This window comes from Heloderma suspectum, chromosome 2 (genome assembly GCF_057233095.1).
Source record: "Heloderma suspectum isolate Gila_16-S chromosome 2, 16-S_ref, whole genome shotgun sequence".
NCBI classification, from domain to species: Eukaryota; Metazoa; Chordata; class Lepidosauria; order Squamata; family Helodermatidae; genus Heloderma; species Heloderma suspectum.
Genome location: NC_139459.1, coordinates 360,775,324 through 360,801,509, shown reverse-complemented (window position 1 = coordinate 360,801,509; position 26,186 = coordinate 360,775,324). Strand labels below are relative to the sequence as shown.

At 50.1% G+C, this 26,186-nt stretch overlaps 1 pseudogene; it reads right to left on the bottom strand.

Moving 5' to 3' along the window:
• The window catches only part of LOC146355641 (NADH dehydrogenase [ubiquinone] 1 alpha subcomplex subunit 13 pseudogene), a 33,596-nt pseudogene extending 8,990 nt beyond the window's left edge, over nucleotides 1–24,606 (bottom strand).
• Between the last annotated feature and the right edge of the window lie 1,580 nt (nucleotides 24,607–26,186).

The following is a 26,186-nucleotide window of genomic DNA, read 5'->3' as shown; positions in this document are numbered from 1 at the left end:
GAGGACTGTATCTGGATAAGAGTGGGGAACTGGCAGCTGACTTTGATATCGTGAATTGGGTGATGTTTCCCAATGAGTCTCGTGCTAGAGTGACTATTGGGAGTGTGGAGAGACAGGCATCTCCAGACCTGAAACTCACCATTAAGCAGGAAGCCATTGCCTGGCCCGGCCATTTTAATGAGGTAGGGGAAAGGATTTGTGTCCTGTTATTGGCCTTATCTCTTAAGCTCTAAGAATATCCATCCTGTCTTGCGTGTCCCACCCCCACCCCCAGGTTCTAAACATTTATTTATTTATTTATTTATTTCTATACCAAGCAATAGCCAAAGCTCTCTGTGTGGTTCACAAAAATTAAAACCAAACTTCCCGCAATAAAACAAATTTAAATATATAGAACATCCAAACCACAATATAACAATACAACCACAATAAAACCTAGCAACAATGCAGGAATTTAAAATACAGGTTTAAAACAGCAAAGCAAAAGTCTAGAAAGCTAAAATGCTAAAATGCCTGGGAAAATAAAAAGGTCTTCACCTGGCACCAGGAGTTATACAATGCAGGTGCCAGGCAAACCTCTCCAGGGAGCTCATTCCACAGCCGGGGTGCCACAGCAGAAAAAGCCCTCCTCCTAGTAGTCACCTGCCTCACTTCCTTTGGCAGGGGCTCACGGAGAAGGACTGCTGAGGATGACCTTAAGGTCCATGGATAGGTGTTTCTATGCTGTATTGATCTGGGGTCCTGATCCTGTCAGTTCCAATCATCAAGTCTTTTGGTTATCAAGCTGAAATATGCCAATGCTGCAAAAGATGGCAGTTTCTGGGTAGAAAATGGATGTAGAATAAATATATACAAAAAAGATCCACACCTCCCTTCAGGTGACAAAGCAGTTTGCACCGTGAATGTCTATTAGGGTTCCAGGAGCACAATTTTCTCTAGGCTGGATGCTTGCCTATTTCTCCTTAGAGCACGACCAAAGGAGCCAGCAAGCGGGATCTTACAAGTGTCTCTGTTAGATGCCCCCTTCTAGCCATGAGCAATGCCTCTCTCCTCCTCTCTCACACCAAACGGCTGACACACTCACAAGAGTAGGGGGGGTTTCTCCCTTACCCAACAGGTGCTCAAAACATTTGGCCTGGGAATCTAATTGGCCTGGGGATGGGGATGGGAGAGTCATCCAACTCTACTGTGATACTCAGGACAACTCACCCTCAGCTCTGTGGAGTTCAGATTTTATGCTCACAAACCAGCTCACTACGTATGCCAGTGCTAGAAGCCTTTGATTTATTTATTTATTCCATTTTTATACTGCCCAATAGCCAAAGCTCTCTGGGTGGTTCCCAAAAATTAAAACTACAAAGCGCAGCATGAAACAATGCAAAATATGAAAGCTTGAAACCACAACAGAACACTACAACCAGAATGAAACCTTTCAGCAATGCAGAGATTTTACAATACAGATTTAAAACACTGAAGCTAAAAGACTAGGAAGCTAAAACATTGAAATACTGGGAGAATAAAAAGGCCTTCAACTGGTGCCAGAAGGAGTACAACGTAGGTGCCAGGCGAACCTCCCCAGGGAGCTCATTCCACAGCTGGAGAGCCACCGCAGAAAGGGCTCCCTTCGCGCCAGTCACCGGCCTGACTTCCTTGGCAGGGGCGCATGGAGAAAGGCCTCTGAGGATGATCTCAGGGTCTGAGCAGGAACCCATGGGAGGAGGCGATCCTTCAGATAACCTGGACCCAAACCCTTAAGGGCTTTAAATGTTACTACCAGCACTTTGAATCGGGGCCAGAAATGGATTGCAGCCAGTGCAGCTCGTAAAGTACTGGCGTAATATGAGCCCAAAGGCCAGTCTCTGTTAGCAATCTTGCTGCCCCATTTTGCACCAGCTGAAGTTTCTGGACCACTTTCAAAGGCGGCCCCATGTATAACGCATTGCAGTAATCCAGGCGAGAGGTTACCAGAGCATGGATAACTGTAGCTAGGCTCTCTTTGTCCAGATAAGGGCGTAGTTGGGTTACCAGCCAAAGCTGATAAAAAGTGCTCTGTCTGTGCCACTGAGTTCACCTGTGCCTCAAGTGACAGTTCTGGATCCAAGACCACCCCCAAACTATGAACGTGATCCTTTGGGGGGAGTGCAACTCCCTCCAAAACAGGTTGAATATCACCTAGCCAGGCAGATGAATCACCCACCAGCAGCACCTCCATCTTGTCTGGATTGAGTTTCAGTTTATTGGCCCTCATCCAGTCCATTACTGTGCCCAGGCCCTTATTCAGAACAGCCACTGCCTCAGCTGGGTTTGATGAGAAAGTGACGTAGAGCTGGGTGTCATCCGCATATTGATGGTGCCTCAGCTCACACCTCTGGATAAACTCCCCCAGCAGTTTCATGCAGATGTTAAACAGCATAGGGGATAAAATAGAGCCCTGTGGACCCCCATGGCACAATTGCCATGGCGCAGAGCAGTAATCCCCCAGCACCACCTTCTGCAGTCGGCCATCCATGTAGGAGCAGAACCACTGAAGTGCAGTGCCTCCAACGCCCAGCCCAGACAATGTGTGCAGAAGGATATCATAGTCAATGGCATCGAACGCTGCTGAGATGGTATCTCACTCCCCCGTCCTTCTCAAAGCAGAGGTCATCCGACTGGGTGACCAAGGCAGTTTCCATTCCAAAACCAGGCCTGAAGCCCGGATTTAGATAATCCGTTTCATTCAACAGAGCCTGGAGCTGTCCTGCAACCACCCGCTCGAGCACCTTGCCCAGGAAGGGGATGTTGGCCACTGGACTATAATTGTTAACATCCTCCAGGTTCAGTGTTTTTAGGAGTGGTCTGATTACCGCCTCTTTTAAAGTGGCCAGCACCACTCCCTCTCTCAAGGAGGAATTTACAAACTCCTGGAGCCAGCTGGACATCCCCTCCTTGTTTGATTTAATAAGCCATGAAGGGCAAAGGTCAAGCACCGAAGTGGTTGATCGGACTTGGCTAGGGATGGATGGCACACTTACCTTCCATTCCACTGTGTTTCTGCTGGGGGGGAGGCGCTCCATCCCTCCCCCCGGAATCCTCGACGGGGGGGGAGGCATTCCATCCCTTCCCCCCGGAATCCTGCCTGGCTGGCTCCGCTCTGCGGCCAAGCCGCAGTGCTGCCAGCTGGCTCCGGCCGCCCACAGCTGGCCATCCATAGCCGCCGCCATTTGCGTTCCTTATTTTTGCCATCTTAGTCTACGGCAATATTTACGTCGATTATTACGGCAAAAAGAAAGGAGAACACAAATAGCTTGCTAGTGGGCTCTGACCTGTGTTCGGTCAGAGTCAGCATGAGTTTTCCTACACCTGCATTCTAGCCGTCTCCCCACTTGCTTCACTGCCCTCAGCTCAGTTGTATACCAAGTAGGGATGTAGGAAACAACTTACCAGTTTCATTTAATGACATCCGTGGTGGGGGGGAGGCGCTTCATCCCTCCCCCCGATATCCTTGCCGGCTGGCTCCACTCTGCAATGAATCTGCGGAGCCACCAGCCGGGGCTGCCCACAGCGAAATCCGGCTGCTGCTGTCCTGCGCAGGGACGCGAATGGCGGTTGTTGTAGCAGCCGCCATTTGCATCCCTTTTTCTCACCATGATGGGATACGTAAATATTTACGTAGACTATAATGGGCTCCGCAGGGATGCATATGTGTTCCCGGCGTTAACCGAGATAGGCTACGTAAGTATTTACGTAGCCTATCACAGGGAAAATGGTGAAGCGAATCTCAGCCGCAGCCCTGGCCGCCATTCGCAAAGCAGCGCGAACGGCACCAAGTAGGTTCTCCATTTCGCGTACCTTTCGTGGGGTGGTGAGGTGGGGGGGATTTGTTCTATGATGGATTTCAGGGGGCCACATGCACTGGCATTCGGTCTCACTGAGATACGTGGCTGAATTCTCTGAATTCTCTGCCATCCCTAATACCAAGGAGCTGGCCGGGCTCTGCTCAGATGGAGAGGGCGCTTGGGCCTGATCATGTCAACCGCCCGAGTCATCTCTGCATTCCACAGAGCGACCTGGGCTTCAACAGGAGCACCAGCCATACCAGTAGAAACCCCCCAGAGCCCTCTGGAATCCATCGGAATCCATTAGCCTCTGGGGGTGGACCATTTTAACAGGTCCCCCACCCTTGCAGGGGGGAAAGGCTGCCAGGAGTCTAAACATCAACAGGAAGTGATCTGACCATGACAAATGGACAGATGTTAATTCCTCCACTTTCACATCACCATCCTCCTGCCCAGTCATGAGGTTTCAGGCAAGAGTTATTGCAGCCCTACCAGGAGATGCCAGGGATTGAACCTGGGACCTTGTGCCTGTAAGTCAGGTGCTCTACTGCTGAATTATGGCCCCACTGTGGGTAGAATAGGATTGAGTTAAAGAGGTGGTGAAACCCGTGGCAGAATGGCCTCCCACTCCCCTCCACCCCACGGAATCCCCCTGAGACAAAGCTTACCTGGGACAGAGGCAGAGGCGGCGGCGGTGGCTCCGGTGGCAGCGGCTGGTCTCTCGGCCGGCTGCTGTGGCGGCAAATGGCGGACGTTGGAGCGGCCGCCATTTGCGTCCTTCCAGGCTGCCATGATAGGCTACGTAAGTATTCGCCATTTTAACCTACGTAAATATTTACGTAGGCTGTCATGGCGGAAAAAAAGGGAACGCAAGTAGCGCCTCCCCCTCCCCACGAATCCAAGCTGTGAAAAGGTAAGTGACTTTCTTACATCCCTACTATCTCCCCTATCGCATTTATATAGCAGATAATCTGGCTTGGATTTATTGCTGGTCCCTGGCCTCCCACCCCCAACCATTTGCAGAACGCCATCATCCTATTCAGATGGAGCAAATTGGGAGCAATAGCACAGGAAGACAGACATTCCTCTAAACTCGAGAAGTACAAAGGTCAGAGAGGAGGCTTGGAGGTGCCAGGTGGGCCTTCCTCTGAAGGCAGTGGAGAGAGGTCTGGTGACCCCTCAGTTGACAACTGGGGCAGGGCGGAGAGACAGCATCACACCTGTTTTAAAAGAGATTCCTTGCCTAACACTCAGCTTCAGGGTGCAGATTAAGGTGCTGATCCATTTGAAGCCCTCTAAGATCAGGGTAGCAAAAATTAGGGCCATGCACAGCCCACCTAACCCAATCAGTCTGAACTCGCCTCAACCGCCCCTGAAGCTGGGTTGACCTACTTCTCCAGTTCTGAAGCAACATCTAGAGACCCAAAGCAGAAGGGGGGAAACCCGCACCGAAAGTGACCCCCCCACTGTCAATGCCACCACCACAGAACCCACACTCCTTACCTGGATCTGTCGGGAGTGCCTGCACCCATTGGCTTCTGCAAGGCGGTCACCTTGCATTTATTTTTTTAAATGGCATTTTGTCTTACTGGAAGAAGAAGAGTCATCACTTTGAAAGGAAATGGCAACTCCATCTAAGAGAGTGATGTCTTCATGTGATTCCCTGGAGACCAGGTAAGGAGTGAGGGGCTCACACAGCGGGGTGGGGTTGCTGTCCGCATCGGGCTGAAGCACCCCCAATGCTCTTCAGAGTGATCCAACCCATATTGGAGTTCTTGGGCTGATCCGGACCTGCTCCGGAATTGCACCGCTTTGCACCGCAGCACCCAGACACGCTAGGGATTCAGGCTTCAGACTGACGTGGCTAAGAGCCCTACTAAAAATGCCCTCTTCCACATAACTCTTGGATATGTTGTCTTAGGCATCTGATGAGGCCTGATCCAAGTGGCAAGGCCAGCTGAGATTTGGCTGGTGACAATTGGCAGGAAGACCTTTTGTGGTGTGGCAACATCCCTGGAGATGTTGGTCTGCCATGAGTCTCAAGCAGGAAGTCCTTTCTGTTTCAAGAGGCCTTTGTATTATTTGAATGTTGGGATGGACGAAAGGGACTTACCTGGTCCCACAGCTTGCTTCGTGGTGGGGGGGAGGCGCTTCAGTTCTCCCCCCGAAGTTCAGGCGAGGGGGGGGAGGCGCCCTGCCCCGCCCGGCCGAAATTCAGGCTGGGGAGGAGGCGCCCCATCCCTCGCTGCCGAAATTCAGGCCGGGGAGGAGCGCCCCATCTCCCCGGCCGCGAAAAAAAAAGTAAAGTAAAAAAAAAACAACCAGACCCGTGATAGGCTACGTGACGATTTACGTAGCCTATCACGGCTAGATTTCCAAAGTCAGCCGTGATAGGCTATGTAAATCGTCACGTAGCCTATCACGGGTGACTTTGAAAAAAAAAAAAAGCGCGTACGCAAATAGCGGCACCCATGGGCCGCCGCCATTTGCGTACGCGCTTTTTTAATTTTTTTTCAAAGTCACCTGTGATAGGCTACGTGATGATTTACATAGCCTATCACGGCTGACTTTGGAAATCTAGCCGTGATAGGCTACGTAAATCGTTACGTAGCCTATCATGGGTGTGTGTGTGTGTGTGTGTGTGTGTTTTACTTTTTTTTCGCGGCCAGGTAGACGGGGCGCTTCTACCCGGCCTGAATTTCGCCGGTGAGGGATGGGGCGCCTCCCCCCCTGCCTGAATTTTGGCCAGGCGAGGCGGGGTGCCTCCCCCCATCGCCTGAACTTCAGGGGGAGAACCAAAGCGCCTCCCCCCCACCGCGAAGCAAGTTTTGAGAACAGGTAAGGGACTTTTGTCCATCCCTAAATTCATGGCTGACTTTGGAAATCTAGCCGTGATAGGCTACGTAAATAGTTCCGTAGCCTATCACGGGTGTGTGTGTGTTTTTTATCTTTACTTTTTTATTTTGCAATGGCAGTGGCGGCAGGCAGGCAGAAGACCGGCCACCACCCCCGCCCCCGCTGAACCGCCGCCGAACTGCCGCTGGGACCCGTCGCCGAGAGAGACATTCGCACAAGGTAAGTCCCATCCTGGGGGGGGGGGCGGGGGGCCGGCGGAGAATTTCCCCACCATTTTCAGTGGGCCGAATGCATTGGCATTCGGCTTCCCAGAGATTCGTGGAGAAATTCTCTGCCATCCCTATTTGAATTGGATTTTCATGTTGTGATCCTTTTGTGTTGAATTTTTGGTTTTTGTGTAGTGCTTTTATTCAGTCAATTCAATGTATTCTGTGTGTTGGTACTAGGGATGTACGATACTCCCCTTACTTGGTTCCGCTGGGTTCTGCTGGAGGGGGAGGCACTCCGTCCCTCCCCCCAGAATCCTGGCCAGCCAGCTCTGCTCCGCGGGGATCCGTGGAGCCACCGGCTGGCTCCTCCAGCAGCCGGAAATCTGGCCGCTTGCTAGCAGGGACGCAAATGTTTGAGTCCCTGTAGTCAGCTGTGATAGGCTACATTAAGACTTACGTAGCCTATCACGTCTTGTAAAAAAAGGGGATCCGAGGGTGGCGGGGGGTGGCAGGCCGTTCCTTCACAGATTTCGGGGGGCCAAATGCAATGGCATTTGGCCTCACCAAGATCCGTGGCGGAATTCTGTGCCATCCCTAGTTGGTACAGTGGAGACTGATGGCTCTGATTATGGCGGGGCTGTGGATCCCTTCTGGGTTTTAGTCAGAACCATACAGAGCTATACAACAGTTATCCAAGGTACTGAACGTATTTGGGGGATATAAATCCATCAGGTACCCCGGTCCTCAAAATGCCTGTCCATCTCCAGGTGGGCCATGAGGCCTCCGATCCTCCCTTTACCTTCTGCCCTGCCACTGAAGATCAAAACACGGAAGAGGAAAGGGCCTTTCCAATAGTGGTGCCTATTCTCCTGCAAAAAGCTCATCTCCCTCCCCCATCGTTCACCGTTATTGCATGCACATGTCTTGAAGCTTGTCCTTTTATTGCTGTTGCTTGTAATTTCTGTTATTCTGGGATTGTCTTTTAGTTTATTTCATTGTTGTACCTTTTCCCCTCCAGTTTTTATATTGGCTTGAGTACATGTATAGTATAGGTGGTGTAAACATTTTGAAACAGACCAAAAACATCCGTGCCATGTTGTGATGCATAAATAGTGCTTCCCTGAAACAAGGACCTGGGATCACTTCTAAATCACTTAGGGTCACAAGCGCTAGAAACCTTGTTGGGTCCTGTCTAAATTGGAGGACTCATTTCCATAGGCACAAATATTCATAACACTGTTTTCCTGGATGTTCCTTCTCTTTGTTGCTAGACCGTGCCTCATTCCAGATGCACTGAGAGCTGTCGCCGTGGATACTACAAGGAGGTCCAAGAAGGAGAGCCACCATGCTGCTATGCTTGCGCTCCATGTGCGGAAGGAACCATCTCCATTCAGGAAGGTAGGCAAGATCAGAAGAATGGGAGTTCCCTAGGGCAACTCCTTGAATATGCCGAATAGTCCTCACAGCCCTATTTTACTTCTCTCTTTTTTTTCTCATAAACACCTTTAGCAAAACATTCCATGAGTAGGTAAGAGGCGAAGGCTTCTTAAATGACTGTTGCTCCTAGAGTAAAACATCATGGGAAATCCTTATGGTCATTGGCCATTCACCACTTCTCAGCCTGAAATACCACATGATGCTTGGGATGTACGAATCCCTTACCTTGCTCTGCTGAGGGGCATCCGCGGTGGAGGGGAGATGCTCCTTCCCTCAATGGGGGGGGAGGCGCTCAGCCCCCCCCCCCCCCCGGAATCTTCTCCGGCCAGCTCTGGCAACCCACGACCAGACATCCAGCCGCTGGGCAGCCCTGCAGGGATACGACAGCCCTGTCGTAGTCGCCGCCATTTGCGTCCCTGTATTGAGCCGTGATCAGCTACATAAATATTTACGTAGCCGATCATGACAGGGGGAAAGTATCACGGCTTGAAGAGGAGGTAGCGAATGGCTGCCGCAGGACGACCACCATTTGCAAAGCAGCGCGGACGGGAGCAGGTAAGTGCTCTGTTCCGCACGCCTTTTGTGGGGCGGGGGCTTCGTTCCGTGATGGATTTCGGGGGGCCGAATGCACTGGCATTCTTCTAGTATGAGACTTTGCGGAATTCTCTGACATCCCTACATAAGGCCCTTCTAGTACATAGTGTGATTTTAATGAAGACTTGTTCCATTCGACTGAATGCTAATTTTATTTGTTATTACTTGCTCTTCTACAAGGTTTTTTTCTTCTGGTCTGTACATCGTTGTGATCATTGTTGTGATGTGCAGTGTCAAAAGCATTTTAATTATCACATTAAATATTCATACATCTTTGGAACAGATGCGAAAGAGTTTTGGAACCCTGACCCCTACATGGCTTCAGTTTATTTTTAATCTCCACCATTAATCCCATGAAGTGAGTGGAAAGAAAAGACGATGGGAGTGAATCTCTGGTGTGCAAAGCAGGGGGGAAGCTTAGTGCACACTGTTCCTGGTACAAATCATGCCCCCCCCCCAAAAAAAACACTCTGCTTTTTCCATGATTGGGACAGGGCAGCATATACAGACATGGTGGGCCTTTCTCCATTATCCGCAAAGAATTGTCTGCACTGTGCTGTGATCCTGTGGTAGGAAAGCAGGGGGTCCCTGACAGAAAAGGGGATGTGAAAATGGTACCAAATGCTGATTCAATCTTCTGGTTTTTTTAAACCTCTTTAGTAAAACTTGATTAAAAAATAAGAAAGCTTTATTGAAGTTTCGTACTCCAGATTTCACACGTAACCAGGAGTCCCTTGAGCACCGTCTTGTGGTAGAAAGGTAGGGCATAAGTTGAGTAAATACATAAATCACAAGCCACTCAGCTACCAGGTAGCTTTACATGCCTTACAGGAATATTATGAAGATAAGAACAGGATAACCTCACAGACACTCCCTTACCCCGAAAAACGTTAGGATTAATACCCTCACTTTTCCATATTTAAACCAGGTAGGGAGCTGTGTTTATTCCAAGTCAGCCCATCAATCCATCTAGCCCACTCTTCTCTGTTCTTATCTGACTGACAACCACTCTGTAATGCCCAGCAAGGTGGCTTACACATAAAACCAAAGTGCAATACGAATATATATAAACAACTTGACAGGGTCCTTCCCATTGTGCAGCTCAATCAGGATTAACAATAGCGAATTGTTCTCAGTTCAACCTGCCTTCTCCATGAATTTGTTGAGGAATATGGTAAGAAGAACATCAGATGAGCTCTGTTGTATCAGACCAAGGTGGTTCCCTCTAATTCATCATACGTTTTCCAACTGTGGTCAACTTAGATGCTTCCTGGGTGCCCCACAAGATGGATATGAACATAGCAGCTGTAATTTCTTCTTCTCCCACCCTCTCAGCAACTCCTGAATGATGAGTGGTAGACTACCACCAACAGTGGAATCTCTATTTAGCTATCCTGTTTCTGAGCTGCCAGTAGGCCTGTCCTCCAGGGATTTGTCTGATCCTTTTACAAGCAAAGTTAACACAGGATCCATCACTACATCTCCAGTAACTGTCTGTAGTGAAGCAAGAGTTTACACATGTGATTCAGAACTATTGTGGAGAAGGACCATAGCTCAGTGGTCAAGGAAGCTTTAGTCCCTGGAATCTCCCAGGAGGACTGAGAAAGAGCCCTCTCTGCAACCCTAGAGAGCAGCTGTTAGTCAGTGCAGGCAAGATTGATCCAAATGTGCCAAAGCCCTGAGATGGTATAGAACTCCTTCCTACCTGCATCGGTCCTTCATTGAGAACCATGAGGACCAGAAACTTGTTTACTTTTTAGAGGACGGAATGAAATTCAGTGATACAGCACATCAATCAAATGCAGCTGGTCCCAGGATCCATGCCTGGCTTATACAGGCCACCATGGGAGAGACCCCCGGCGTCACACCCTGGACAGCAACTGCTATGTACTGAGCTAGAGAAGATCTATGGGCTGACCCAGGATGAGGTCGCTTCCTTTCTGGCTTTATTCGGAAGCCATGAGAACTGAAATCTTAGAAAGGTCCCAAGGAGCACCTGCTTTGCACATGGAAGCCCCCAGGGTCAATCCCCAGAAGCATTTCTAGGTAGGGGGAAGGAAAGCCGCTGCCACTCAGTGCAGGTGAGACTGAATGAGAGGGAACAAAGGTCTGACTTCCTCGAAGGCAACCCCCAAGGTCGCTCAGTCCGTTCAAAAATCTGTCAGTGTTGAGTGCGACATACATTTCAGTATGTTTGAAGATTTTTGTAATAGCCTATTCCGTGCAATAAATATACTACTGAGTAACTGTTGATTATTTCTGCCTTTGATGATCAGAGGCCTTATTTCTGGGGCTAGAAAAAGCACGCAATTATTGCATGCTACAGAATGTCTTATGCACCCTGCAAAACGCCCGAAGCGCCCAGCCACGGGGATGCTTTGTGTTTCTCAGTCTCAGGTCCCCAGATGCTGTTGCACTATAACTCCCATTGTCCCCAGCCATGGAAGATAGAGCTCTAATAGCTGGGAATGCAAGGTTGGGAACCACTCGTTTAGGTCAGGAGTGGGCAGACTTCGAGCTTGCAAGATCTCCTTCATTTTTCTACTAACACCTCAAGGTCCCGCAACCAGAGCCACTTAGATGGCAACTTTTCTGAGCCCAAGAGTTTCTTTTCAGTGCCAGAATTAACGGGAGCTCACAGTCCTTGGACACAAGACCCCACTCCTGGCTACCCTGAAGTTTCTGTCATTTCGGCAGCGTAATTTAGGGCAGAAGGGAGTCCTTTGTTGCTGCTGTTACACAACTGGGAGTCTGCAATGCTTGCTGATTCACTGATCACCCAGAGATCTACCAGTAGATCCAGACCTACCTTTCCTTCAATGAAATCGGCTCAGAGGGGCATTTCTTAGTTGTTTTCCAATTCTTAACGTGAAACCACATTTCAGCTTTTTTCTGCCTACCCTCCTTGCACTCAAGAGCCCAGAGGGAGGTGAGTTGTCCTCTTAGTTAGCAGGGATGTGGATATATAATAGCGAACTCTCCACAGGTCACTCCCACTCCAGCTCAGTTCAGAGCAGGGCTTTGTGAAGCAAGCTCAAAATCTGAAAATAATTTATTCTAAACTCAGTTGCAAGCAGGCCAATCTGCAGTCACTTCACTGGGGGTGGACGAAGGTCCGAACGTTCCCCCCAATCTGCCAGTTGAGGCTCCAAATCCCAGCCTCCAAGTTCGCATTCTCTGCCATGCACGCCCACACACACACCACTTTCCACATGTCTTGCCTTGCAGCAGCAGGGCTTGGCTCCTTCGCTCCCTGGAAATCATAGCTCCCAGGGTTTCTGTGACCTTGCCACAGCACCACTGATTGTTCCAGAGGGGCAACGGGGAATTCTCCTCTTGCTCGGAATGGGGCTGCAGCTTAGTGTGGCAGGGGACATGCTTTGTTTGCAGAAGGTCCCAGGTTCGATCCCCGGCTCCTCCACATAGGCCAGGAAAACCTCCTGCCTGAAACCCTTGAGAGCTGCTGCTGCCAGTCAGTGTCGACAGTACTGGGCTAGATGGACCCAGGGGTGACTCACTATGAGGCAACTTCTTGTGTTCCTAGGAAGCCAGTGAAGGACCCTCAAGTCTCTGACTCTCCTTATGGGTTGAAGCCAAATCATGATAAGCCTGGAAGAACCCCACTAATCCAAAAGCAAAGCTGGCAAACCTCTATCCCACTTCCCTCTTGTGGAAACTTACAAGGGAAGAGTGCTGATGTATGGTGGGGCTGAACTATGGAAGTCAGGTAACTCTGTATAAGAATAACAGCCAAGAGGTAAATTCCCACTGACAAGGAGGTCTCCCGGGCTGTGATAGTCTTGCAGTTCCTTCGGCCTGGTCAAGAGGCAGGTGGTGCCCAGCATCCTCTGGGTGGCCTGAGGCAGGAGCCAAAAGAGCAGCACCTCCAGCAGCCGAGTCATCAGTGGCACAGACACCTTCTTTCCTGGGTCAGTGACAAAGACAACCTGACAGCTGAGTTTACAGTCCCCAGCAGTGGAATTAAATCTTAGCAAGAAATGATCAGCCCCCAAGTGATCAGACACCACCCCAGCCGCACATGGAAGGCCTCAGAGTGTCTTTATATTAAGCACGTTGTCTCCAGGATGTCTTGATTATTGACTTGCTGGATGGAAATCCATGGGGGATTCCTCAAGAATTACTGTCATTTTCACAATTCCAGGGTAGCAAAATAAACACGGCCCCAGAACACTGAGCTCTCTTTGCACAGCAGAGGGAGGAGGGGAAAGTTTGTGCCACTCTTGGCTTCCCTGTGAGGCAGAAGGGCTCAGAGATTTAAGAACATATGAAGAGCCCTGCTGGATCAGACCAATGGTCCATCTAGTCCAGTCTTCTGTTCACACAGTGGCCAACCAGCTGTCCACGGGAAACCCACAAGCTGGACATGAGTGCAGTCCCACCCATGTTCCCCAGCAACTGGTGTACAGAGGCCTACTGCCTCTGATACTGGAGGCAGTATCCTGTTGAGTTGTCATATTTTGGCCTTGGTCGTGTGTGAGGCTGAGCACCAAGATGGAGTCTAAGCTTTTTCCAAAGTTTTCTTCACTCAGATTGGTGGCTGGGGAGAGAGAGGAGGAGCTGGATGTGGCAGAGTTCAGTGATAGTTGGGGTTACTACAGTATGCAAGTTCTGTGTATAAGCTTAATGTTGCATAGGTAGTAGGAATAACTGCAAGGATCAGCAGGCCTCAAACAGAAGTATCCTTTATTCAGCACACACAGACGTCAGAACTTCGCAGAAGCCCCACCCACTGGTGCTACTCCCAGCTCTACAGGAGCTGCCAAGGTTCAAAAACAATAACTAACCCACAGTACCCCATCCCTCCGATACATAACGTTCCTCCTCCCTTCGCTATCATAGTCTGTCTATTAACCAGCGAGGAGGTGCGCTTTCACGGCATGGTCTCTGCACTTGACTAGTAGGTGTAGATTGCTCAGATGACTTTCTTTCAGTAACTGCCATAGGTAAGGAAGGAGTATTGCTCCCACCACTTAGTGGTTCTGGCACTTCAACCGGTGGTGAGAGAAACCAGTCCCAGATAGACCTTCAGCAGCTACCTCTGCTGAAGACAACCCACTTTGGGGAGAACGCCTTCTCAGCTGGTCAACATGGCGATGCCACACTGACCCGCCTGCACACTGGACCTCGCATGACACAGGTTCAGCGACCTCACTGATAGAAGAAGGAACCCATCTCAGTCCAGCACCATAATTCTGAGCAAAGACCTGATCTTGTGGGGCAAATGAACGGAGAGTAGGAGCTGAGAAGGCAGCATGCAGAGCTTGCTCCCCTTTGCTTTGTAAGTCTTCAGCTAAGTCTGGGTGGAGACAGTGAAGGCAAGATTTTAGATGCCGCCCATAGGTAACTCTGCAGGACTGACCCCTGCTGTTGCACAAGGAGTGACATGTTGAGCAACGAGAAACCTGGCAAGGCGTGTTGGCCAGTATCCTCCCACAATGCGCTTGAGGGCATCTTTTGTTGTCTGCACCATCCATTCAGCTTGGCCATTTGCTCGGGGATGACGAGGTGCAATGGGGACAGCCCAAATAAGGTTCTTGTCTGAAAATGTTTTACATTCAGCAGATGTAAAAGCAGTCCCATGTCTGAGACTACAGGATCAGGCAACCCGTGGCTTGCAAATAAGTGGCGCAGTGCTGTGATGGTAGCAGCAGCTGTTTGTGATGGTTCTAAGACTACTTCAAGCCACGGTGAATAAGAATCAACCACAACTAAGAACTGCTTTCCTTGAAATGGTCCATTGTGATCAAGATGGTTTAAAGACCCTTATCTGCAATAACAACATGCTGATGGCATTCAAATGTAGGGGTGGACGAAAGTCACTTACCTGTCCTCGAAGGACGTTCGCGGTGGGGGGGAGGTGCTTCGCTGGTCCCCCCACGAAGTTCAGGCCGGGGGGGGAGGCTTCCCGCCTCGGCCCGGCCGAAATTCAGGCCAGGGGGGAGGCTTCCCACCTCGCCCCGGCCGAAATTCAGGCCGGGGAGGAGGCTTCCCGCCTCGCCCGGCCGCGAACGCGAAAGTTAAAAAAAAAAAAAAAAAAACGCCCCCTGATAGGCTACGTGACAATTCACGTAGACAATCACGGCTAGATCTGCAAAGTCAGCCGTGATAGGCTACGTGAATCATCATGTAGCCTATCACGGGTGACTTAAAAAAAAAAAAAAAGCGCGTACGCTAATGGCGGCCCCCATAGGGAGCCGCCATTCGTGTTCCTTATTTAGTCGCTGTAGTCTACGTAAATGTTTACGTAGACTACGGCTTAAATAAGGGCAACGCAAATAGCGTTGCCCTTATTTTCGGCGTAGTCTACGTAAACATTTACGTAGACTACAGCGACCAAACAAGGAACGGGAATGGCAGCTCCCTATGGGGGCCGCCATTATCCGTACACTCTTTTTTTTTTTTCAAAGTCAGCCATGATAGGCTACGTGACGATTCACGTAGCCTATCACGGCTGACTTTGGAAATCTAGCTGTGATAGGCTACGTGAATTGTCACGTAGCCTATCAGGGGGTGTTTTTTTTTTTCTTTCATTGTAATGGCGGCGGCGGCAGCCAGTCAAAAGACCAGCTGCCGCTCCCGCCTCGCTCGAACACCCGACGAACCGCCGGCCAGACCCGCCACCGGGAGGGACATTCGGTAAAGGTAAGTCCCGTCCCGGGGAGGTGCGGGGGGCGGGGGGGGCGGAGGATTTCTCCTCGAAACTTGTTCGGGGGGCCAAACACGTTGGCGCTCGGCCCCCCGAAGTTTCAGGGAGAAATTCTCCGCCAACCCTATTCAAATGCCTGAAATTCCTCTGGCAGTTCCTCATGTGGCCAACCCCTCCATAGCTAGTTTAAAATAGGAGCTAGTACAGGATCTTGAGCAGTCAGCCTGACATGGTGTGATTTTATTTTTCCTATTTTTCTTCAAGTTGTCTTTTCAATGTCTCCTCATATCCACTTATATTTCCCCTAAATATTTACTTCTAATATCTTATCACTTTTATTAATTTCTCTCATTTCTTAAATCCACCTCTATCTACTTGATTTTTGTCAATGAAAATTGCTTCCCACTATAACTACCCCCCCTGCTCGAAGTAGATAGTCTTGTAGACTTGAGGGGCCACAATGTACTCTTGTTTTCTTCCGCAATGTAGCAAGTGTGGTGTGAATAGAAAGAGAATGCGAAGTTTGACCCTGAATACAAGCTTGAATTGTCAACATCCTGAAATGTATTCTGCAACCCATGAGATCTGAGTGTTACTTTAGAACACTGTGAAATGTGAAGAGGTCAACAATCTAAACCAGCCCATGTCATGTGAATCGCCCAGGTCAGGAAGGGGAGGTGTGAATGGAGGGTGAATGGTTTTATTGCAGGAGGGCCAGATGAGGGTGCTCTGGTATGTGCTGAAGATTGCCAAAGTATCAGTTACAGAAGATGGACGTGGGCCAATAAAAGAGGGGTGTCTGCAGATGTTCTGATAACAAGGACGGCACTTTATGACCATAGAGATGTCGAGGAGTCAGAAGGAGGTGCCAGGCTGTCTACAACAAATGTCAATCTTGGAATTGGGAACATGATGTATTATCAACAAAGAACATACTGAACCCCTCTTTGATCTCATGAGCCCCAATGCGGGGAAAGGGTATAAAAAAAACCCTGAATCTGCCATTGTTCATGAGGGCCGTGGTTGCATCTGGATCGTTGGTATGTGCACATACCAACACTACCCTCGATCCACGGGACACGTATTAAGTGCTGTGGCCAAGTACTTGATAGCATTGTGGTGAGTCTGCGATGGGTAAAATTCAGTGGAAGGATTTTGCTGTCCAGGGCTTAGATAAGGTGCAGTTATCTTTGCTCTGTCATACTTAACCATTTGGGTTTAGGATATAAGAGAGCAGGCTTAGGGTTGGGCCTGGGCCTGGCTGACACTGTATCTCCATTATCTCAGTGGGCCATTTGCGGTGTGGACTGATCTGGAGCTGAGCAACAAACAGGGGCTAACTGTATATTTGGTCACTTAATACACCACATTTGGGTAACTAAGTTTCTACCTAAGGGGCGTGCGACCCCTTAAGCCTCAGAGAAGGGTGCAGCTTCGTGAGGCTTGTTGGTTTGGGGCTCTTATCTAAGAGGCATGCAACCTCTTGAGCTTCAGAGAGCCTGAAACTCTTTGAGATTTCTTGGTAATTAAGTTTGTGCCTGAGAGGTGTGTAACCTCTTTAGCCTCAGAGAACGTGCAACTCTCTGGGGAGGTTCTACTTCTTTTATTTCAATAAATCTCCTTTTCTTTCATCTACACTGGTTGTGTGAGTGTTCTTCTCCACCTCATAAGATCCCAAACCTCTCAGCCTGATCAACTGAGTGATCCTGGGTACATTGAAATCCAGATTTCACAAGCCTACCAATTTGATTAGGGATGTATCCCTTACCTGGCTCCACGCTGGGGCATCTGCGGGATTCTCCCCAGCCGGCTCCGCTCTGCCATTTGTGTCCTTGCAAAGCAGCCGTGATAGGCTACATAAGTATTTATGAAGCCTATCATGGCAAAGAACAGGGACACAAATGGCAGCTGCTACGCCATTTGCGTCCCTGCTCTTTGCCGTGATAGGCTACGTAAATACTTACGTAGCCTATCAAGGCTGCAAGAATGCAAATGGTGGCCGCAGCAGCCCGGCTGCAGCTGGCCGTGAGACCAGCCAGAGCTGCCACCGCCACTGGAGCCTCCGCAGGAGCCGCCGCCGCCACATCCACCCCAGGTACGTTCCATCCCCGGGGGGATTCCACGGGGTGGCGGGGGGCGGGAGGCTGTTCCACCACGTTTTCCGAGGGGCTGGATTCTAAAGAATCCGCCCTCATTGGAATCCGTGGTGGAATTCTCTGACATCCCGACATTTGATCCACCTGAAGAGGTGGGTCAGGAAGGGCTTCGAGCATCAAGACTTCCAGTGGAGGAGGTACAACTAAATCTGGAATTCGACGTGGTACCCGACTCAGTCCTTCGACATTAGCTATTGCTGTTCCTGGATTGTAGGCAAGTGTATAGTCACAAGCATGGAGCAGAATGGTCCAGTGCTGCATGCGAGGTGATAGAATGCAGGGAGTAGGCTTACCAGGAGAGAGGATTCCTAAAGAAGCTTGCGGTCCATGCGTATTTCAAAGGCACGGCCATAGAGATGGTTGTGGAACGTTTTGACCCTACAATAACAGCCAGGGCTTCTCTGTCCATTTTTTAGCAAAGCTTCTTTCAGTGGATGACATAGTCCTTGAATAATAAGCAATTGGTGCCTCTGTAGCATCTGGAAATGTGTGGCTTAGCCCAGCACCAACCCTGTAAGAAGAAACATCAGTAGTAAGGATTAGTGGCTTCTTTTCATCATAATGTACAAGCACAGAATTTGAACACAACAAGTGTTTGACATTCTGGAAAGCATTCTTATGCTGGCTGTTCCATTTCATAGAAAAATAGAACGGTAGGGTTGGAAGGGGCCTATAAGACCATCAAGTCCAACCCCCTGCTCAATGCAGGAATCCAAGTCAGAGCATCCCTGAAAAGTGGCTGTCCAGCTTCATCTTGAATCCCTCAGTGTGGGAGAGCCCACTACCTCCCTAGTGAATTAATACTAGGGACATTGGAGAATTTCGCCACGGATTCCAGGGAGGCCGAATGCCAGCGCATTCGCCCCCCCCCCCCCCAGAATCCATGGTGGAATGAAGCCACCCGCTCCACCACCCCGCGAAATGGGCCCAGAACGTAGCCTACATTTGTCAGCCATTCCGGTGCTCCTCAAATGGCCATGATGGCCTCCTTTCGAATGGCCGTGATAGCCTACATAAGTATTTACGTAGCCTATCAGAGCTAATGCAGGGACGCCATTTGTGTCCCTGTCTTTTGCCATGATAGGCTATGTAAATATATACATAGCCTATCACGGCAATAGACAGGAACGCAAATGGCGGCCACCATATGTATATATTTACAACATATCACGACGGGGGTGCAAATGGCAGCAGCTACGGCAACCGCCATTTGCGTTCCTGCCTATTGCCATGATAGGCTATGTATATATTTACATAGCCTATCACGGCAAAAGACAGGGACACAAATGGCAGCGGCTACTGTGTCCGCCATTTGCATCCCTGTGCAGCCCAGTGGTCGGATATCTGGCTGCAGGCGGCCCCGGCCAGCAGTTCCGCGGAGTTGCCATGGAGTGGAGCCAGCCAGGGAGAATTTGGGGGGGAGGAACGGAGCGCCTCCCACCCACCGTGAATGACCCTGGATGAAACGGTGAGTCAGTTTTGTACATCCCTAATTGGTACCATTGTCGTCTTGCTCTAACAGTCAGGAGGTTTTTCCTGATGTTCATCCCGAATCTGGCTTCCTGTAACTTGAGCCAGTTATTCCATGTCCTGCACTCTGGGATGATCGAGAAGAGATCCTGGCCTTCCTCTCTGTAACAACCTTTCAAGTACTTGAAGAGCACTATCATATCTCCCTTCGGTCTTCTCTTCTCAAGGCTAAACATGCCCGATTCTTTCAGTCTCTCCTCATAGGGCTTTGTTATCAGTCCCCTGATCATCTTTGTTGCCCTCCTCTGAACCCTCTCCAGTTTGTCTGCATCCTTCTTCAAGTGTGGTGACCAGAACTGGACATAGTACTCCAGATGAGGCCTAACCAGTGCTGCGTAGAGGGGAACAAATACTTCCTGGGATTTGGAAGCTATCCTTCTATTAATGCAGCCCAAAACAGCATTTGCCTTTTTTGCAGCCACATCAGATAGTTGGCTCATATTCAGCTTGTGATCGACAACAATTCCAAGATCCTTCTCGCTTGTAGTATTGTTCAGCCAAGGATCGCCCATCTTGTAACTGTGCCTTTGGTTTCTGTTCCTAGGTGCAGAACTTGGCATTTATCCCTATTAAATGTCATTCTGTTGTTTTCTGCCCAGCACTCCAGCCTATCAAGATCACTTTCAATTCTGTTTCTGTCTTCCAGGGTATTAGCGATCCTGACCAATTTGGTGTCACCTGCAGATTTGATCAGCATTCCCTGCACCTCCTCATCCAAGTCATTAATACAAATGTTGAAGAGCACTGGGCCCAGGACTGAGCCCTGCGGTACCCCGCTTCTTACCTCTCCCCAGTTTGAGAAGGTCCCATTGATAAGCACTCTTTGAGTCCGATTCTGTAGCCAACTGTGGATCCACCGGATCGTTGTTTCATCTAGCCCGCTTTGAGCTAATTTGTTCATCAGGAGATCATGGGGCACTTTGTCGAAAGCTTTGCTGAAGTCGAGGTATATTATGTCCACAACATTCCCACAGTCCACAAGGGAGGTTACTTGATCAAAAAAGGAGATCAGATTAATCTGGCACAATTTGTTTTTGACAAATCCATGTTGGCTTCGAGTAATCACTGCATTGCTTTCAAGGTGCCTCCAGATGGATTGCTTTATCATCTGCTCCAGAATTTTCCCTGGGATTGATGTCAGACTGACTGGTCTGTAGTTCCCAGGTTCCTCCTTTTTACCCTTTTTGAAGATAGGGACAACCTTAGCCCTCCTCCAGTCATCTGGCACTTCCCCCGTCCTCCATGATTTCTCAAAGAGAATAGACAGCGGTTCTGAGAGTTCTTCTGCCAGGTCCTTTATTACTCTAGGATGCAGTTCATCTGGCCCTGAAGATTTGAACTCATTCAAAGGAATGAGGTGTTCCTTGACCATATGCCTATCGATCTCAAGCTGCAATCCTGCCCCTTCAGCCTGTACTTCACCTTTGCCAGGGGGGTCATAGTCCTTCTTTTGGGAGAAGACTGAGCCAAAGTAGGAACTGAGCACTTTGGCCTTTTCCTTGTCATCTGTTATCATTTTGCCATCCTTATTTAATAACTGAACCACCATTTCTTTCTGCTGTCTTTTACTATGCACGTAGCTGAAGAAAGCCTTTTTGTTCCTTTCGAATCCCTCACTAACTTCAGCTCATTCTCAGCTTTAGCCTTCTTGACGCCATCCCTTCAATTCTGTGCTACCTGCCTGTACTCTTCCTTTGTCGCTTGGCCTTCCTTCCACTTCCTGTGTGTGTCCTTTTTTGTTTACAGGTCATCTCTAAGATTGTTGTGAAGCCACATTGGCTTCTTTTGTTGTCTTCCGCCTTTTTTTCTTGTTAGAATTGTTTGGAATTGTGCCTTGAGAGTTTCCTTTTTGAAAAACTCCCATCCATCTTGGACTAGGGATGTACGAAATTGACTTACCTTTCCGCGGATTATGCTGATGCTGGGGGGAGGCGTTCCGTCCCTCCCCCTGGAATCCTGGTGGGGGGGGAGGCACTCCGTTCCCCCCCCCCGGAATCCTGGCTGGCTGGCTCTGCTCCGCAGGGATTCTGTGGAGCCGCCACCTGGCTCCGCCAGCAGCCGGACATCCGACCGCTGGCTAGCAGGGACGCAAATGGCGGCGGCCATAGCCACCGCTCTTTGCGTCCCTGCAGTCAGCCATGATAGGCTACGTAAATGTTTACGTAGCCTATCATGGCTGATTAAAAAAACAAACAAACGCGCGTACGCAAATGGCGGCGGCCACGGCCTCCACCATTTGCGTCCCTTATTTTGGCACGTCTTAGTCTACGTAAACATTTACATAGACTAAGACATGCCAAAATAAGGAACGCAAATGGCGGCACCCATGGGCACCGCCATTTGCGTACGCACTTTTTTTTTTTAATCAGCCGTGATAGGCTACGTAAACATTTACATAGCCTATCACTTTTTTTGTTTTTTGTTTTTTTACCTGGAAATGGCAGTGGCGGCAGCCAGTCAGAAGACCAGTCGCTGCCGCCACCGAACCACCACCGGAGCCGCCACCAGAGCCGCTACCGCCAGGAAGATCTGCCTAAGGTAAGTCCCATCCTGGGGGGGGGCCGTTCCGCCACCGATTTTGGGGGGCCGAATGCGCTGGCATTCAACCTCCGGAGATCCGTGGCGGAACTTTCATACATCCCTATCTTGGATAGGGATGGCGGAGAATTTCTCCCCGAAACTTCGGGGGGCCGAGCGCCAACATGTTCGGCCCCCCGAACAAGTTTCAGGGAGAAATCCTCCGCACCCCCCCCCGCACCCCGCACCCCCCCCGGGACGGGACTTACCTTCACCGAATGTCCCTCCCGGTGGCTGGTCCGGCCGGCGGTTCGGCGGGTGTTCGAGCGAGGCAGGAGCGGCAGCCGGTCTTTTGACCGGCTGCCGCCGCCACCATTACAATGAAAGAAAAAAAAAAACGCCCGCTGATAGGCTACGTGACAATTCACGTAGCCTATCACAGCTAGATTTCCAAAGTCAGCCGTGATAGGGAGCCGCCATTCCCGTTCCTTGTTTGGTCGCTGTAGTCTACGTAAATGTTTACGTAGACTACGCCAAAAATAAGGGCAACGCTATTTGCGTTGCCCTTATTTAAGCCGTAGTCTACGTAAACATTTACGTAGACTACAGCGACTAAATAAGGAACGCGAATGGCGGCTCCCTATGGGGGCTGCCATTATCCGTACACTCTTTTTTTTTTTTTTCCAAAGTCAGCCGTGATAGGCTACGTGAATCGTCACGTAGCCTATCAGGGGGCATTTGTTTTTTGTTTTTTTTACTTTCGCGTTCGCGGCCGGGCGAGGCGAGGTGCCTCCTCCCCGGCCTGAATTTCGGCAGGGCGAGGCGGGAAGCCTCCCCCCCAGCCTGAATTTCAGCCAGGCGAGGCGGGAAGCCTTCCCCCCCGGCCTGAACTTCGCGGGGGGACCAGCGAAGCGCCTCCCCCCCACCGCGAACGGCCTTCGACGACAGGTAAGTGACTTTCGTCCACCCCTAATCTTGGACTCCTTTTCTCATTAGAGTCACTTGCCATGGGACCTTACTGATCATTGTTCTGCATTTACTAAAAATGCAGAAATCCTCCGCACCCCCCCACACCCCGCACACACCCCCCCCGGGACGGGACTTACCTTCACCGAATGTCCCTCCCGGTGGCTGGTCCGGCCGGCGGTTCGGCGGGTGTTCAAGCGAGGCGGGAGCGGCAGCCGGTCTTTTGACCGGCTGCCGCCACCGCCATTACAATGAAAGAAAAAAAAAACGCCCCCTGATAGGCTACGTGACAATTCACGTAGCCTGTCACAGCTAGATTTGCAAAGTCAGCCGTGATAGGGAGCCGCCATTCCCGTTCCTTGTTTGGTCGCTGTAGTCTACGTAAATGTTTACGTAGACTACGCCAAAAATAAGGGCAACGCTATTTGCGTTGCCCTTATTTTCGGCGTAGTCTACGTAAACATTTACGTAGACTACAGCGACCAAACAAGGAACGGGAATGGCGGCTCCCTCTGGGGGCCGCCATTATCCGTACACTCTTTTTTTTTTTTCAAAGTCAGCCGTGATAGGCTACGTGACGATTCACGTAGCCTATCACGGCTGACTTTGCAGATCTAGCCATGATAGGCTACGTGAATCGTCACGTAGCCTATCAGGGGGCATTCGTTTTTTGTTTTTTTTACTTTCGCGTTCGCGGCCGGGCGAGGAGAGGTGCCTCCTCCCCGGCCTGAATTTCGGCCGGGCGAGGCGGGAAGCCTCCCCCCCGGCCTGAATTTCAGCCAGGCGAGGCGGGAAGCCTTCCCCCCCGGCCTGAACTTCGCGGGGGGACCAGCGAAGCGCCTCCCCCCCACCGCAAACGGCCTTCGACGACAGGTAAGTGACTTTCGTCCACCCCTAATCTTGGACTCCTTTTCTCGGGCGAGTCACTTGCCATGGGACCTTACTGATCATTGTTCTGCATTTACTAAAATTGGCTTTCCTAAAATCCAGGTGTGTGTTTGGCTACACTCGGTTTTTGCTTCCTTTAAAACCAAGAACTCACATATCACATGGTCACTTCCCCCAGAGTTCCCGTAATTGAGCACCAAAGAATTGATGCGTTCGAACTGTGGTGCTGGAGAAGACTCTTACGAGTCCCCTGGACTGCAAGGAGGTCAAATCAGTCCATCCTAAAGGAAATCAACCCTGACTGCTTATTGGAAGGCTATTTGCGTTGCCCTTATTTTCGCCGTAGTCTATGTAAATCTTTACGTAGACTAGACGTGCCAAAATAAGGAACGCAAATGGCGGCGCCCATGGGCCACCGCCATTTGTGTACGCGCTTTTTTTTTCCCCAAAGTCACCCGTGATAGGCTACGTGACAATTTACATAGCCTATCACGGTTGACTTTGGAAATCTAGCCGTGATAGGCTACGTAAATCGTCACATAGCCTATCACAGGTGTGTTTTTGTTTTGTTTTTTACTTTTTTATTTTGTAATGGCGGCGGCGGCAGCCAGTTGGGAGACCGGCCGCCTCCGCCGCCCATGACGAAACCCCGCCAAACCGCCGCCGGGACTTGCTGCCGAGAGGGACATTCGCTGAAGGTAAGTCCCATCCTGCGGGGGGCGGGGGGCCGGCGGAGAATTTCCCCAACACTTTCGGGGGCCGAATGCCTCGGCGCTCGGCCTCCCGAAGGTTCGTGGAGAAATTCTCCGCCATCCCTACCCTGACATTACACAGGTCTCTGAGTCTGGACCACCCTCATCGGCCCTCTGCACCCTGCAGGACATTATGACTGCAGCTGGATCAGTCATGTCCTCTAGCAGTGCCGTATTGCCCAGTCCTGCGTTGCTGCAAGCAGGCACCGTCTCCATCAGTACAGAACTTTGGCACCATCCTGGACTACATCCTAAGATTCAGGTGATCAGATTGACACAGGCCAAAGGTCAGAATCTGAAAATTAAGACAAGTCCAACTGGCCCACAGCGAAGCAAAGATTGACACCAACTGTTGTTTTTTCCCTGCTCAACAGTGCAAAGGGAGCCCAGCGTTCTGGGGCTGTGATTATTGCACTACCCTGGAATTATCAAAATGACAGTAATTCCTGAGGAATCCCCCATGGATTTCCACCTAGCGAGTCAATAACAAAGAAATCCTGGACAAAACATGCTTAATCTAAGTACGCTCTGAGCCCTTCCATGTCGGCCCGGGTGGTGTCTGGTTACTCGGTGTCTGGTCCTTTCCGGCTAAGATCTAATTCCCCTGCTGGGGCCTGCGCAGTCAGTTCTGCTTGTCTCTGATGTAGGAGGGAAATTCTCTCTGTGCCTCTGATTTGGCAGCTGGTGTTGTTCTGGCCCCTTGCCGAGGCCACCCAGGGGATGCTGAGGACCAAGTGCCGCTTGATCAAGAATGACGAACTGAAAGGTGATTACAGGCCACATCTGTAATGTGCACAAATCCCAGCAGAATCAGACAACTCCGTTCATATCCCAGAGGGGAAAGCATCCTATCAAATCAAAGGCACATGTAGCTACAGATCAGGAAGTCCCTGGTTCAAGTCTCACCACTGCCATGAACTCACTTGGTGGCCATAGGCAAGTCCCCCCACCCCCACCCCTCAGCCTCAGTCCCTTCATCTGTAATATGGGTGATAATAATACTGAGCTTACAGGGTTGTGTTAAAATTACCATGAGAAATAATAATAATAATAATAATAATTGCTACTGCTACTACTAGTACTACTACATTTATATCTTGACTTTTATTTTCTCTTGCTAGGAACACAATGTGGCTCACGTTGTCCTCTTCCCCTCCATTTTGTTTAACTCAACAACATTGTGAGGTAGGTTAGGCTGAGAGTCAGTGACTGGCCTAAAGTTACCCAATGAGGTTCCTGGCCAAGCAAGGACTAGAACCCAGATCTCCCAGGTCACAGTCCAAACCTCTGACTACCACCCCACACTGGCTCTCTAATGCTTGTGAGGCACTTAGAAGACTTGAAGTATTATTATTATTATTATTATTATTCCCACGATCCTTTTCAAATAGAGTAGGAACCAATCAAGCATTTGAGGGAATGTTTACAACCATTGTGGTGCCACCACTAAAAAGGCCCTGTCCCACCGGGATCCACCCTACCACCTGGCAGAGTGAGGCGGCCACTACTTTGGGGTGTCAGGAAAGGACAACACATCGCCACTTCCCAATGTGTTCTGATTCTTGTAGTGTAACTCTGAGAGAGAGGATTTTGTGGGGTGTTCTGCTACAGGTGCGTATTGAGTGTGTTGGGGGGTGCGTGTGTGTTAGGCGTGTAAGTCTGCATGTGCCATTCGCTGTTCTCTCTCGGGCAGGAAATGGTCTTGGGATGGCTCTGGATCCCTCACTCTGGGTGTAATTTCTAGGCTTAAGGAAACAAGGGATGGCCAGGGTGATTTGCTCCCAGTGTAGTTCTCG